Genomic DNA, 14,380 nt, shown 5'->3' with positions numbered 1-14,380 from the left:
GTTTTCACTTCCAGAAACACACATTTAGAGCATGTAGTCTAGTGCTCATGAACTCAAGAGGAAGAGATTTCACTGACATGATATTAAGTATCTCTGATTAATTTGCTCCAAGATAGCTTTATTTAAGAATAATTCACTGGAATAGGGCACTCACTCATGTCCTATATCTTCCTGATGTACCTTATTCAAGTAGAGGTTCGGCTGTGTAAGCTATTTTAATTAACACTTTAAGCTAAGCCTTCACCATCTGCTCTCCTTTATAATTACAAATGGAAAGGGAATCTCATTCTCAGTAGTATCATTAAAATTCGAGATACTAAGGAAAAGATATAAATGCATGCCATTTTATTCATTCCAAGGACATTCATTTGCTGTGTTCCTTTTTACTGTCTTTGCCTTATCTAGGACTCAAAGGACAGAGCAGTGCTAAATGGTGCCAAAATACTTCCTTGACTGAGCTCTTGGGACTGCCTTTAAAAATCATGGATGACTCACACAGGCTTCTGAATCATGAAAGAGAAACACGTACTGTAGCAATATTATTCTAGGCCAATAAGGATTTGCTTTCAGGAAATGTCACAGAATTTTTCTATATCAAATTCCCCGACTTTATTAATTATAGGGGAAAAGGGTTCATCAAGAACATAAAACTAAAACCAGGAGTCCTACTAGTAAAAGATGGAAAGAAAGAATGACAGAAGAAAATAAGTTTCCTTGAAGTATTGTAGTACTTCCATTCTCCAGGTACTTGGAAACCTACTCAATTATGGTTTCTTGTATCCTGTGCTGACCTAGCAACTTGTAGAGCAATCTAACCATCCGGTTCACCAGCATGGAAAAATAATTCCCGCTAGCTTCCTCAGAAATGTCCCAGTGCCACCTGCAGTATCAAACAGCCATAGGTACTTGTTATCCGATGTTCACCAAAGACAAAGTTGAGTCAACAGCCAACAAACTGCTAGAACTCTGGTGGGAAAGTCCTTTCAGTAGCTTTGATCAAGATTTTGTATAATAACCAAGGAAACTCTTAGTAGTTAGTTCTCAGTATATTCAGGAAAAGTTTATGTTTGGAACCATCTTTGCTGAAAAAGAAGAGTACATGAAAGAAGTGATTCTATCATTGGTTTGTCTTGCTAATGGAAACCCAGCACAGGACTCTGAATAATACTTAGTCTCTTGGCTCCCCCAAGTCCATCTGAAAGACCCTTTCCCTGACTTCTACATTCAAAGAGACCCTCTAGAGATGTTTTTCTACTGTTCAAGTACATGCACAGATAAGGTTCCTTTGCAGAAGAGACCTAATTGATATTTTGAATGAAAAGAGTTCACTTGCTATTAAATTGCTGCTATTTTTAGATGGAAACAAAGAAGACATCATGCTATAAATTATTCAACAGCTGTTAAATAGAAGCATTAAAACTCACAGAGGTTTTAACTTGCCCAGAATTGGAGTATGATTTGTTCCCAAATGCAGAAGAAGCAGGAAAAATAATTTTGAAATTATTTGATACAAAATTATTCAAATAATGTATTAATCTTAGATTTATAGTTTATAATCCCAGCAGTTTCTTCATTCTTTCAGCATTTCATATTCAGCTTGATGTTCTTCTGTAGTTCTTGGTGGTTAATATTAAATATTCTTAATTCATTAATGTCTCTAATATTTTGACTCATGGAATTATTTCAGCTTCTTTGTTGGCCTGTATTTCCGTTAGAATCGAACATTCCTGATATAAGCACATTCTATTAATCAAACTAAAAGTGAGAGATATCAAATGCCAGTAATTACTTGGATATGATCTATTATCTCTTTAGTCACAGTGATTTCTAGTCTGTAACTCAACATTTATTTTTATTTTTTCATTTTCATTCTAACATTAAATTGCCTTAGAGGTCCACAGACTCTAGGCTATTCTTGCTTGTCCTGTTGGCTCCACAAATTTGGCATTATCTTCTGGTAATACATATGTAGCTATGGGATATACCTCCTCCCTGCAGCTGTAAGACTTAGTTACTTTGATGGGCAAAGTGAACTCTTAGCATCACCAGCAAGTGTGCAAGCCACAGGTTCATGACAGAAGGATGGATATTGACACCACTGCCTAAGGGAAAACTGGACACAGCTTGGGACTTTGCTGCTGTTCTTTCTAGTTTCAGCATGCCAACTCAACTTATCCAGGAGATATCTTAGCAGATGCAGAACTTCAGTTACAGCATATATAGAACCTGCAAACTTATCTGGAAGATGACTAGTAAATTTCAAAAGTTTTTAAGCTCAGTTAGCAACCGAGCAGTTGTTTTCTTATTTGTAATTTTGAAGCTTGACACCTGAGATTTATCTTTATATTATATCTGGCACTGAAGGCCTTTCCTGTATGTTCTCATTATTACAGGTACCACTGAAGTTGATGACAGTTGCTTGTTTCTTATCACCAAATAAAATTCCTGCTAGCAGCCTTTTAATTAATTCTGATGTTCAGTAGACCAATCATCAGAGAAAGGCAAAAGGGGTTCATAAGATTTCATTTTGTCTATGCTTACTCCTACTGAAAATTATGACTCAGTGGGAGAAGAGGAGGCCAATATGTAGCACTGAATGATTCATTACAAATATTTCAGAACTCTGACAGCAGTTATTAAAGCTTCTATAAAAGTGTTTCCTGGAGAGAATCCCATGGTTCAGATCTTCCAGTATGGGCAGGCTTGGTTTTGCCCAAAACAAAAGTGGGCAACAGTGGGTTCAAGCAAGATTTATAGGCTTCCAAATTTCTAACTTCCTGTGAGATAATCTCAAACAATTTTGGATTTATGTCAATTTTCCCCAAGCTTTTAGAAGTGGCAAATAAAGACTGTATGTGTTTTGTAGATACAACCCAAACACAATTCCTGGGGAATTTGTTAGTTGGGTGTTAGTAAAGATCTAAAAAGTTTTTGACGACTAAGCGAAGGCAGTATATTTTTTATTAGACTAAATTGCATAGACAGAAAACCAGGAAAATTTTAATATACAGAAACATTTCTTTGTGTATGGAGCAGAAGGAACAAATTTTAAAGCTGAACAGAAAGTTAAGTTCTTCTTGTGCAAACAAGAAATAAGCGTATCCTTATACCTGATCATTTTGCTGTGACTGCTGAAGCTTTTCTGTCTGAATCTCACTCAACCAAAAGAAGAGTAGACCTCTTCCAGATGATTAGATACTGTACCAGTTAAAACTGCAGCAGCTGAAACAAAGGAGTCAGTGAGTACTTTCATTTAAAAGGAAAAACTGAAGCAGAAAATGTTTAATCTTGGATCACGAAATGTGTAATTGAGGTACAATCTGAATCCCAATAAACATAATAGTGACCCAGGTACCACCTGCAATTTCTTCACAGACAGCAAGCTGTAGGTGATAACTTCCCCATAAGCACCTGCCTCCAGGGAGCTCACCCACCAAAAGCTGTCTCTGCTCTGCAGCATCTTAATTTCAACATCCACGCTATTCAACAAAGAGGTTGTGAAGGAATGGGTCACTGTGGAGGGGCACCAACAGTTCAGTCCTCCTACTCTGGGCCATCAGAGCTATGCATTGCCTAATCCCTGATCAGCACCATTTGCATGAGCTTCCTGCTGCCCAGATGTGTCTTTGGAGAAAAAAAATCTTGTTGAAGAAATGTGTGGACAGCATGATATAGCTGTAGCTGAGGAGCAACCTGATGACTGGGTGGTAGGAGAAAGAGCTGCATCCAGATCTGGCTTATGTATCAGTTTTGGACTTGTAAACCGGTCCAGCTGTCTGAAATCAGAACCTACAGCTCTTTCACCATAGGTCTATAGCATCTCTCACACTGAGCTGCCTGAGCTATGCTTTTCTGTAGTGTCTTTATTGAGATGAAGTATGTTGATTAGCATATGACTAACTTCCACTTTTTTTGGTAGGAGAAAAAAACCAGTGTAAAAATTATACACCTTATTACCATACAGGATGTCTGTGATCGTGACTTCTAAAACTGGAAGAAAATACAAAAGAGACCTTTCTTAATCATTGCTTAGTGTTAATATAAAGGCACCAGAAGGAGCAGATGAAACAAACCATTTAGGTTAATATACACTTGTCAAGCAAGAAGCAGTATGATGGCATGACTCCAGCCTCTCAGAGGAAGGAAATTTTTATGTTCAGTGAAAGCTGGTATCTCAGTAAGCCGCCCAGCACAAAAATAGGAAATGAAGTTAAGAAATGCAAAGCAATTCTATTCCTCCCATCTTTTCTCCCCACACTATTAAGTGATTATGTATAATGTTATGGGAGCATACAGAGGAGAAAATAACCCATAGCTTGTCACCAGAGCTTCACAAAACTAGATATAAGTTTTCTTTTATTGTCAACATACGATGACAGTTTTCATAGTACTATTACAAGTGTCAGCTCCCTATAAATACTTATGTCCTGTTATAGGTAAGCAATACGTAGGGGACAGAAACCAATTGAATGAAAACCTATCACTTGCTAAATGAAGAGTCAATGGCATGCCGACAATGTCATGTAGCAGATTCTGGATGACACACACATCACAGTTCATTTGGATGTCTCAAATTTAAAGTACAACGTACTCTGTTTACCAATCTTTATTTCATTATCTCATTAGGTAAAAATCAAGCAAGAGTTCAATCCTCTTTCAACAGACTAGTCTAACTTGATCATTCCCTAATTCATACCTTCATTGATTCACAAATTCATTAACTCACAGAGGCACTAGCTCACAAATTCACTCTCTCATCCAGTGTACATGTTGCTCTCACTTTAGCTTAATGGCATTGCTCCCACTATACACCAGGCTTTAGCATGAGCTGTGTGTTAAGCAAAAACCTGTGCAGGAGTCAAGTGAACACCCACATTCCACCACTTGATATAGGCCAAAAGTCTAGTAAATCGGCGTGCCTCAGTGAGTGGAGGTTCTGTTACTCCTTTTGCCTCACTGAGGGTGAGGGTAGGGGAAGACTCTGAGCAGTTTCATGGAAGTCTAGCATTACAGTTTCTTATTAGGTAACATACTTTCAGCATCATGATGTTAGCAATAAACCTGTATATATAAGTATGCTAATAGAAAACAAATAAAATACAGAACAACAATACAATGAGCATAAGGTTCAACATATGTGATATGTCAGTTGCAGATGATGCATAACCCTCAAAACTGTCATACCAATGACGTCTAGCAGTTTGTTTGATTCCTGTTGCAATCTTGACAATCTAGTCAGTAACACACCTGATAGCAACAGTCATCTGGTTTTGATAAGCAATTGCTTTTTTATATTTGGTGATTAAAATTTCAAATTCTTCAGTCTGAGAATGTGCCATGTCCCATATTCGTGCCAATGGTCCTATCTAAGTTGTAGGTCAGGGGTCCTCAAACTACGGCCCACCGGCTGGATACGGCCCCCCAGGGTCCTCAATCCAGCCCCCGGTATTTACAGACACCCCCGCCGGGGGTTGGGGGGGGGAAACCAAGCAGCCGCAGATGGCTGCCTGCCACTTCATCCGCGTGCTGGCCCCCTGGTTAAACAGTTTGAGGACCCTTGTTGTAAGTCAATATTCCACCAGAATCAATGTGAATTATCTTTTTGGTTTCTATAAAGTCACCGTCATTATGCAGAACATCACAAAGCAAACCCAACACATACATAACCCAATTTTCACTTAAGTACAACCATGCAGTTACCATACGTAGCCTAAATAGCAGGTACCTGAGGTCATATTACTCATACAAGGGTCTTGTAACCAAGGGCAGCACTGTTCATGGCATCCCCATTTTACATCCATGAGTACTGATTAGGTTACCTATGTTACCCATGCATTTGGTCCCTTGAACTGGCAGCCATATTCTATTAGCTACAATAATGGGGAGTGGAGCCTATTGGTAAATGGGTCCTTCTTTCCTTATTTATGGTGCGGTGATAAATAGATCCACTCAACAAACTACTTTTATTTGCTACCTCTAAGCTTTGATAAAACGGAGTTTACGATACTGGCACCAATCCATTAATAGGGTCCCTAACAGCAGAATTCCCCTATGGAACCAAATGGCCTGTGTTTCATATTCATTTATAACAAAGGTTTGCATGGTAACACAAGCAATGTCACTGCCGGTATTAGCCACAACTCATGTTTTCTTGAAAATCTTCCGGAGTGTTTTCCAAGGGTTTAGGCTAATAGTCAAGGTATTGGTAGTTGCATTTTTTCCATTTATTAAATCCATGGTTTGACCCATTATAGTTTGTTTGCTTAATGATCTTACCTTGGATACTTCATTAAATGGTCCTAGCCTGGATACTTTATTACCAGTGATTTCTAAGTTGATAGAAACCTGTTCCCAGTCCCCTGGAAAGATCCCTAACTGTGCAGGTTTTCCAACGGGATGCACTAGTGTTCATATATAGGTACTATCCATTGTAAGCAATTTGAATAAACATATGTTAATGTTGTCCCATTAAATTTGAATGTAAGATTCAAATACTTCAGAGGTAAAACCTGCATATTGTGGGGGAAATCCTTGGGTAACTATTACTGGTGTAGCAGTGGTAGTGGGAATCAGGGAAATATCAAATTGCATACTGCCTACTGTGGCATACGAGCCATAACCAAGGTTACTTGGCTCACAGCCTCCTACAACGAATTTTAATGGTTCCATTCCCAGCAGGCATCACTGACCCCTGTTGTGTTGCCTGATATTTTTGCATGTGTACATTTGTATAAGAGGAAAAACTGAATGGGACCTTCAGTAGTGTTGCGATCATTTGGGGGGGCTGTCTCTCCTTTATAATGTATTGGCTTCTCCACTCAATTCCAGGTTCCCAGATACAGATCTTTAAGCATATTTAAGGTTCATAAGGGCTTTCAAGTGGATACCCTGCTTCTTGCTATCCTACTAGTGGGTTTTGAATATGTTCAGCCACACACTCTGTGTTGTCATGGAAGAGGTTACCATCATCCTTAGGTTTGCCTGATTATCGCATAGTGCATCAACATTTATCTAATAGTATCCTAGATATCCCAACACAAGTGTCAGAGTTGTTTGATATATAAAGGATCCCAACTTTATAGATGTTGTCAACATTCTCTCTAATGACAACTTCCTGATCACCACAGGAAGTGTTGTTAATGAAGTTCCAGGGAACATTTAGTGTCCTCACTAGATGGACACTTCCCATAGCATGCAGGGCAAATGGCATCTTTCACTCATTCATGCAGGAGGTCAGTGGTTCCTAGGGAGTGAGAACAAAGACTTATGACTTGTACTGTATCCAAGCCTCCGTAATGACAAATTTCACTCCCATACTATCTGCAGCTTCCTATGTTCCTTTCCCTCAAAAGCACGGCAAAGTAACCCGGAGTTTTCCTAGTAATGTGTGTTGATTTCTCACCTGATCCACACTGAGGTGTTCAAAGCATCCCGCTGGCACCGGATAAACACAGGAGATTGTTCAAAACCTTTATACAGTGGACTACCAGTTGCTGCCTGTCAGGATTTTAGAATTGCATGGTGTCCCGTAAGTTTCCTCCTCAATCAGTGCCACCTATGTGCCATTTGATTTTTTTAAGCAACATGCTTCATCTTTCTTCTCTACCATTACTAAGGTCAACAGAGTAAGTGCAAAGTCAACTTAACTCCATGCCCAAGACAGCATTCCTGTACTAATTTATTTTTAAAATGTGACCCATTATCTGACTGTATCTCTTGTGGCATTGGTGGTGTAGCAAATCATTGGTTTCATCACGCTACAGTTTGCAATCTGGATGCAGTGTGTGCAAGGTAAGCACTATCCAAACCACTCACTACTTCAGCCACGGTCATAATAAATTTCCACCCCTTGGAGGTACATGTCGTGAGTCTGATATAGTCTACTTGCCCAGAACCCCAAAGGACTTTTCCTTCCCTAAGTTTTGCTTGTAGTTGAATAGAGAATTCTTAATTTCATTATCAAATCCTCTGGTTGTCACTATATGATCTGTTTGTTTCTCAGTAATTGGCCAGCCTCGTCTTCACATGCTAATGCAAGCCATATGCTCCAGTGTCTCCAACTCATTCATGCAGCCATTCAGCACGCAAGGCAGAAAGCAGGCCTTGAGTACTAAATGGCTAGGAAAATGCCATCATTTTCTGGTGTGCTGCTATATGCCCTATAGTAATAGTACGACAACTGGAAATATATTTGCTGCCAACATTTGCTTCCCTGTATATTGAGATATATAGGGAATTTGCCCAATTTCCTAGCCATTTTGTAGCACTAGCCCATACAGCATAGGAATCAGCATATATGGCCCGTGCACCATTTCTAAGCACTAATACTATGGCATAGAGCTCTTCTAATTGAGCAAAACCTTTTATTTGCTCAGTTACTACAGGTTCTTTGGCTACAAATACAGCAGCAGCCATCCCTTGCCATTTACCCTGTATTCTGTGAGCACTCCTGTCAGTAAACCAGACACAATCTGGTTGACAGCAGTTGAATTCGGGGGCACCCTGGATAAAAGAGCAAGGAGGCTCCATGTATTCAATGAGAATTCCTATATGCTCTGCTTCGGTAATTTTATTCTGCTTAGGTAAGCCATCTACAGTTTCATGGTGATAGATATATAGTACTCACCTTAGCACAGGGGTCTTACACACTATACCTAAAGGTACTGGTTTACCAGCAAGCATAGGTTTGAGAATAGGTATTGGCAATGTAATTTTATGCTCCCTGGGCCAAGGGTTAGTCCTCTCTGTAAGCTAACAGCATCTTTTCAAAAGTGGGATGATGGTGCTCATTGCTCTGCCAGATATACATATATACTGCACAGCAGTGACCTCCTGTGGTAATTTTAATGTTTCTAGTTCTTTAGATAATACAGCATGAGCAAAGGTCAGCGTTTAAAAAATGCACTAAGGTTTTGTGAGTAAAACCTTAGTAAAAGCTCTGCAGGAGGTGTTTGTTCAGTACCTAGGCAACAGGTGCTGGTCCTTCCAGTTCAGCTAAAATAGTGGTTTTCAGGGAGGCAGTCTGCAGGCTGCCTGCTGAGGTCCACTGCTACGTGCTTGCTGCCCCAACATCAGCAGGATGTAAAGTACGTTGTCAACAATGCAAAAATGCAAGTCCAGGGACTTCTAATATTTGGCCGTGCAGTATTTAAAAATAATACTGAACCTAATGCTAATGATCAAGCCTCAGCTGGGGTATGGTGGAGCTAGTTGGCTCTGGCTGTCCAGATTTGTGCTAGACAGCCAAGGGTGTTTCCCTCAGGGAAACACAGGGGCTCCCAGCAACCTCCTCTTGTGCCTTTCTGCGTTTGTAACTAACTGGGGCTAAACATTTGACTAAAGCAACTTAGTTTGAATTTCTAGTTGTCTAAAATCTGTTTCTCATGTATACCTTTCCTTTTCCGCATCTTCCTTTTCCTTTTTCCATCGTACAATTTCCCCCTTCAATTCATCAATCTTATCTGCTGCTGCTCTAAGACAACTACCTAATAGCCAGCATATAGCATTTTCCCCCCTTTCCCTTCTTTCTGCTACATCAGGAAGATTACTACTTCATGTCTGAAGTCCTACCTTTCAGGCATTTGCATTAGACAAATGACTAACCATTGGCTAAATGATGTTTTTGCATGGGTTGAAAGGAGCAACCTCTTCAGGTAGCTGTGAAATTCATACAATAACATGCTCCTGGTAGAGGTGTGTTGGAAGTCCCTTATTCATTGTGGAATCCATGTTCTTCATCTCCGTTTTCACCTTTTTAATTGCTAGCTTCCCTAACTATGTTGGGGAAACAGGGAAATTATAGCAGCACTTTTTCAATTGTTCTGCAGTTTGGACTAGTAAACAAGCACACTGGCTTGGAATACCTGCACTCACCTAGACATGAATATAGAAATGACCCAGTCATGCACTTACTCACCACCTCATTGGGCTGGAAGTTCACTGGTGGAATACACACATTACCAACTTTCTTTTACAGCCCTCTCTTGTACCTGCTACACAAATCCTAGGTGTCTCCAATACCTGGCTCTTCACCTGCTCACCAGCTAGTCCAGCTTAGTTTAGGAGATCTCACTCACACACAAAAAAACATTCTAAATGGAGTTTACAGAACAGACTGCAATCACCAGGCTCAGCAGGATAATCGCATAGACCAGCAGCTTGCTGTCTTGCCATGGACCCCTTTCATTACTCATCTTTTCTCTGCCTTCCCACCTTTGCTATCCCTGCTGGGTACTCTTCAGAGTCCCTCAGAAAGGGTCAGCCCAGTGCCCTCCTTAGAAGGAGCATGGGGTCTGCAAGTCCCATCATACAAGGGGGCCAGGATCCATTTCCCCTGCAAGCACTTCCTATCTTTGCAGTCAGTCCCACCTCTTCCTCTTTTCCTGCTGCTCATAAGCGTGCTTTCCTCATCTCCTGGTCTCCAGTGTTCCAGCTGCCTCACTGCTAACCTTTGGCACCAGCTGGCATCACCACCCTCTTCTTATTTCTTCATGAGCTCTTCCTGGGCCAGGGCTTCTTGCCAACCCAACGGCACCCTGCATGACAGCACCTGTCACAGAAGGTACTTCCATACAACTGTTTGCTGCATTTTCTTTCCTTGAGTTGTATCTAACTGTATTTTTAGGCTTCCTTTTGATATGAGTGCATATGACATGGATTTTGTAAAACTCTTCCAGTGTCTGACACTGCTGTATCCATCAGCTTTCATCATAAACTTGACAACAAAGCCCATTATAACCTGTCCAGAGGGTCAGTTAAGGCTGCCTGTTAGAGGGAAGTGTTTCCTCTATTGTTAATTTTAAATACCTGCTAAGTGTCTGCAAGATTTATGCGGTGTTTTGGCACAAAAGGGAAGAGTATCTACTGCACCACAGAATAAAACGGGGAACTTAATTTTGACTGTTGGTTTTTATTTAAAAAATGAGTCATTTACTGGTGGGCCCAGCTTCACAGATATTACTGTCCAGGTACTTGTACTCACTGTTAAGCCCAAGGCTGCTGTCCTGTCCTTTTGTTGGGCACAGCAACCCCAACTTCTTTAGAAAAAGCCTCACAGAAGATCAGCCCAGCCTGTTGGAAAATGAGGGTTTTTTTAATGTTTCTCTCACTTTCCTTGTACCAGAGCAGTATCTTTCCACAAAAGGAGTCCATCCTGTGTGCCTGTTTCCTACTGAAGGAGATTCAGTCCTTCAGTTCTGCTGTTCCCTTGGCTCCCTATAGCCCTTGAAAACCACAGCACTTGCAGAACCAGTTGCTTCTTTGGCTTCTCAGCACTATCCAGGTTGTGTCAGGCTGAGGGCTGGCTGCTCCCTAAGGTATGGAAGCCCAGAGTCACCTCTGGGCAGGGCACCCAAAACCAGCACCCACACCACAGCACACGTCCATTGCCTGTCTCCCACGGACAGGCTGGGACCACTGAACAAGAATTCTGTTTGCCAAGAGTAGTGAATTGCATAGGAAGCAAAGCCTAGGAAGGTAAAAACTAACTACTGGCTTTCATCCACACTTTAATATACATCCTACATCATGTGATCAGGAACTGCATTTCTGGGTCCTATGCTGTGCCTGCAGCACTTCAGAGAAACACAGCTTTCTTCTCATTCATTAACTGCAATATGAAAACTGCAGAAGCTTGGGTGGACTACACCTTCCCTTCAGTAATAATCCAATGGCCCAGCTAGAAGCATCTTGCCAAGCACTACTAACAAAGCATCATCCCAGAGTGTTTCTCCATCATACCTATCATACCTTCTTTTTCTCTGCATTTTAATCGTCCACAGCATCCTGCTGCCAAAGCCTTTGTGCATCCAAACCAAAAGGTTCTCTTCCCAGCTCTTAGCTGTTACCATGATGGTCATAAGCCTTAAACTTTCTGTGAATCATAAATTCTGGTAGAGATGAAACAGCTCTTGCAGGTAAAGTTATAATGCTTGTTTGTGCCAGGGATACATTCTTAAGTTGCACTTTATTACAGAAAGATTCTGAAATGCTAACAGGCAAAGAAATAACCAAAGAAGTTATGTGGGCTCTCAGCTGACTTGCTGTGGCTCATCAGTTCCTCGGGGACCGGAGCAGTGCAAGTACCAGTCAGCATATGCTGCTGGAGATGACCTCCTTGTCTCAGGAGCGTAGTACCTCCATTGGTCTTAAGATAAAAATACAGGAGGAAGTAAGGGATACTGGGTTTTCTGTGGATTCTGTTGTTGCTAGTAGCGAGTAGTGACAGGGCAGCCATTCTGTTTCAGTTGCTTTGTAGAGAAGGCAACGAGGCATTATACTAACACCATTGGGTGTCACTGCATACTGCTGCAGTCCTCCAGAGGCTTTCTTTGCCAAGCTGTCCCATGTGGGAGCCACATGTCGTACATGGACTAAAGCTCTCCTTACACTTCAGACTTGGTCTAAGGCTGGGTTGATGCCTCAGGCTGCCTGGTCCCCTTTCTGTGGTCATGATGGCATACAGGCTCCACGGTGGACAGACATTCCTTCCCCTGGAATATGCTCCTTGTCCTGCAGAAGCTTCTCAACCTCCTGGGGCAGGCAAGGTTAGCCGCTGCCTCTCTCCTTGGCTTAAGAGAACTGGCTTAGCTCTCCTGAAGAAAGCAAGTCACCCCTTCCTCACCCCAACACCTGTTCCTCTGAAGCAGGGGGGGCTGGCATACCCCTGTCAGGAACTTTCTGCTCTTAGCTGGGTTCCTCTGATCACAGCAGGGGAGAAGTTTGGTTTGGTCCTGCCTGCAGACCCCAGTGCTCTGGCAAGCAGCAGGTCCCTGGCTTGTGGATTGCCTACAAAAAAGGAAAGAACTTAGATGTGTGAGGCAGGCACTACCAGCATAACTGGTCTTGTGAAGGCTGAAAAAAGCAGACTAAACTGAAAAATAAAAATCCTTTCAGCCTTGCAGCCCAAGTATTTCTTACTGGAAGGGCTGCCAGGAGCTGCCTGAATCCACAGCTGAAAGCACAGATAGGTACACACAGGGAAGCTGCTACCTAGCCTATACCCCTACAGTTCAACAGTCTGCAGTGCAGGGGGGTTGTCTGTCTCCCATCTAGCAGCATTTCTTTAGCAGCCAGCTTGTCACTGGCGCTTTCCGTGGCATATTTGCAGACAAATGCAGACTGAGTAAAGAGGAAGAGAAGGAGGGAAGGAGGGCTAAGTGTAAATGCATGCTGGTAAGTCTGGGGGAACTCCAAAGAAACATCCCAGGTGGCTAGGTCCTGTGCTGCATCCCTGAAGCGTGATCTGCCAAGAGACAGCACACACAGCTCTGCAAGGTACAAACTCCTCCTCTGTATTCTAGGAAGCTCTGGAAAGGTGTACAGCATACAATTCATCAGGAATAAACAAGCCACTTTTGTTCTACTAGGAAACTATCACCCCGAGGATCCTGTTCTTCTTTTCCTACTGCAGACCACTAGTAAGGAGCTGGCCAGGCTTCTGAAGCAAACCTCACCTGTCAGGAACATGAGTGAAATCCACTGCCAAAAGAGGTAACATCGGTGTCCTTCTGGTTTGGGTCGAAAGGAAAACCAGGACAGCTAAGGGACATAATCCATCCTGCAGAGCGCAATACTGGCTGCATGAAGCTCTCACAATTCCTGTAACAAGGTGTATCAGGGCAACTGCTTGGGACTCCCTCAGTGTGTTCCAAAGTGGAGTTGTCCCTATTTTCACTGAGACAAAAACCTTTCTAGGCCTAGTCCCGGTGTTCGTGAAGAGAGTGGAGAGACTGCTGCTGCCTTCTACCCCCTCCTGACCCAGCTCTCGGGCTGCCCTCATGTTCCACCCCCACCACACCAGCTGATGAGGTGGAACATACACTTGGGGAAAAGGGAGGAGGATCTTTCAAACAACCCCGTTCAGATCTTGGGCCTTTGGTGGCTGTCTCTCCGTATCGGTTGTGGTGCATGCAACAGACACCCTGAGTGAACCCAAAGCTCTGCAGTCTCCATTCCCTCCAGACTGAGAGTGACAAAGGCACAGGGACAACCTGGAGCTGATGCCCCACTGTGTCTGCCTCAGTGCCAATGATGTGAGACAGGTGCTGGGCAAAGGATGTCAGAAAATTGTCAGCAGGGTACCTTACTGCCTGTTACGGAATACCAGCTGCTGGTTTTTTTTTCTGTAAATCGAGACCAAAAAATGGAAACTGCCAGAAAGAAGACTCATTAACGAAAAGCAAGGCCATTTTTGTGACAGCCTGCAGCGCGGTCACAGAACCCAGGGCCTTGCGCCCCAAAACCTTGACCCTGCTCGGCACCGCCGACACAAGCCCAGCCAAGGTCCCGAGAGGGGCTCGGCCCTCGCTGGTCCCAGCGCCGCCCCGGGCTCTGCGACCGACCGGTGGGGCACGCACCGCTTGCCCAGCCCAGGGCGGGA

At 42.6% G+C, this 14,380-nt stretch overlaps 1 long non-coding RNA gene across 1 annotated transcript; it reads right to left on the bottom strand.

Moving 5' to 3' along the window:
* Positions 1-10,889: 10,889 nt before the first annotated feature.
* On the bottom strand, positions 10,890-13,487 carry LOC308060399. The gene is made up of 2 exons (XR_013926709.1): positions 12,991-13,487; positions 10,890-12,786 (listed from the first exon to the last, which is right to left on the bottom strand). It is a non-coding gene; the product is annotated as an uncharacterized lncRNA (long non-coding RNA).
* Between the last annotated feature and the right edge of the window lie 893 nt (positions 13,488-14,380).

The sequence above is a fragment of the Falco punctatus genome (genome assembly GCF_963210335.1).
Source record: "Falco punctatus genome assembly, chromosome: 3".
Taxonomy (NCBI): Eukaryota; Metazoa; Chordata; class Aves; order Falconiformes; family Falconidae; genus Falco; species Falco punctatus.
Note: the sequence above shows the minus strand (reverse complement) of the source record. Positions and strands in the feature narration are given on the sequence as shown.